Genomic DNA, 2,325 nt, shown 5'->3' with positions numbered 1-2,325 from the left:
CGGGGAGGGACGGGGACCCCGCCGGGCCTGGGGACCTTTGTAGGACCCGAGGCCGGCCTTGGGCGCCTGCCTGGAGCTCTGGCCCGGGCCGCCTTAGAGCCTCCCCCGCTCCGCATTAGAGCTTCTCCCTCCGGGGAGGGACGGGGACCCCTCCGGGGCTCCCCGGGCAGGTCCGGGGTTCCGTCGACAGGCGCCCAAGGCCGGGGTGGTCGCAGCAGCCTGGGACACCGGCCCGGGCCGCCTTGGAGCCCCACTCCGCGTTAGAGCTTCTCCCTCCCGGGAGGGACGGGGAGGCCGCCGGGGCTCCCCGGGAACCGCCGCCGGGCCCGGGGGACGGGACCGACCCGGCGCCCAGGGCCGGGGTGGTCGCAGCAGCCTGGGGCCCCGGCCCGGGCCGCCTTAGAGCCTCCCCCACTCCGCATTAGAGCTTCTCCCTCCGGGGAGGCCGCCGGGGCTCCCCGGGAACCGCCGCCGGGCCCGGGGGACGGGACCGACACGGCGCCCAGGGCCGGGGTGGTCGCAGCAGCCTGGGGCCCAGGCCCGGGCCGCCTTAGAGCCTCCCCCACTCCGCATTAGAGCTTCTCCCTCCGGGGAGGCCGCCGGGGCTCCCCGGGAACCGCCGCCGGGCCCGGGGGACGGGACCGACCCGGCGCCCAGGGCCGGGGTGGTCGCAGCAGCCTGGGGCCCCGGCCCGGGCCGCCTTAGAGCCTCCCCCACTCCGCATTAGAGCTTCTCCCTCCGGCGCCCCATCTAGCTGCCCCACTTGGGAGTCGGCAGGGGAGGTGCGGTGGTTTCGCCCCGGAGCCCGGGCCGGGCAGCCAGCGGTGAAAAATACCCTGGAGGACGCGCAGACAGGTCCCTCTCCACCCTGTCTATAGTAATCCGCAGGAAGGTGACTGAGCTTTCTTGTAAAGCGCGGGCCCGGAGCGACAGAGGGGGACCTCTCGGCGAAACCGCCCGGGCTCCTTATAGACCCAACTGGAGACGGATTTCAGATTGACGCCCATCCGGACTTCCAGAGCGGCCCGGCCATCTGGTCCTTGCAGTCGTTCCTATGGCCCCACACCAGATGGCCGGCCTCGGAGAGCGGCCATCTGGTAGGGCCATGCATTCCAATGGGCCCGGACGGGAAGTGCTCTGCGGGCCCCGGGCCCGCCTGGCAAGGGACCGAGGGCCGGCAGGTGCCCAAGGGCAGGCATGGGCCAGCACCGGCAGGGCCTCCCCGAGCTCCGGCCAGGCCCCGCCTCAGAGCTTTTCTCCCGCCGCATTAGAGCTTTTCCCTGCGGGGAGGGACGGGGACCCCGCCGGGCCTGGGGACCTTTGTAGGACCCGAGGCCGGCCTTGGGCGCCTGCCTGGAGCTCTGGCCCGGGCCGCCTTAGAGCCTCCCCCGCTCCGCATTAGAGCTTCTCCCTCCGGGGAGGGACGGGGACCCCTCCGGGGCTCCCCGGGCAGGTCCGGGGTTCTGTCGACAGGCGCCCAAGGCCGGGGTGGTCGCAGCAGCCTGGGACACCGGCCCGGGCCGCCTTGGAGCCCCACTCCGCGTTAGAGCTTCTCCCTCCCGGGAGGGACGGGGAGGCCGCCGGGGCTCCCCGGGAACCGCCGCCGGGCCCGGGGGACGGGACCGACCCGGCGCCCAGGGCCGGGGTGGTCGCAGCAGCCTGGGGCCCCGGCCCGGGCCGCCTTAGAGCCTCCCCCACTCCGCATTAGAGCTTCTCCCTCCGGGGAGGCCGCCGGGGCTCCCCGGGAACCGCCGCCGGGCCCGGGGGACGGGACCGACGCGGCGCCCAGGGCCGGGGTGGTCGCAGCAGCCTGGGGCCCAGGCCCGGGCCGCCTTAGAGCCTCCCCCACTCCGCATTAGAGCTTCTCCCTCCGGGGAGGCCGCCGGGGCTCCCCGGGAACCGCCGCCGGGCCCGGGGGACGGGACCGACCCGGCGCCCAGGGCCGGGGTGGTCGCAGCAGCCTGGGGCCCCGGCCCGGGCCGCCTTAGAGCCTCCCCCACTCCGCATTAGAGCTTCTCCCTCCGGGGAGGCCGCCGGGGCTCCCCGGGAACCGCCGCCGGGCCCGGGGGACGGGACCGACCCGGCGCCCAGGGCCGGGGTGGTCGCAGCAGCCTGGGGCCCCGGCCCGGGCCGCCTTGGAGCCTCCCCCACTCCGCATTAGAGCTTCTCCCTCCGGCGAGGGACGGGGACGCCGCCGGGGCTCCCCGCGACCCGCTCTGGGCCCGGGGACCTTCGAGACAGGGTGGAGGGGGGTTAAGCAGCCCAGGCCGCCCCGGAGCTCCGGCCGGGCCCCCCTTAGAGCTTCTCCCTCCACGTTAGAGCCTT

The sequence above is a fragment of the Ambystoma mexicanum genome, chromosome 5q (assembly GCF_040938575.1).
Source record: "Ambystoma mexicanum isolate Mex_15411 chromosome 5q, UKY_AmexF1_1, whole genome shotgun sequence".
In the NCBI taxonomy this organism is placed as follows: domain Eukaryota; kingdom Metazoa; phylum Chordata; class Amphibia; order Caudata; family Ambystomatidae; genus Ambystoma; species Ambystoma mexicanum.
Note: the sequence above shows the minus strand (reverse complement) of the source record.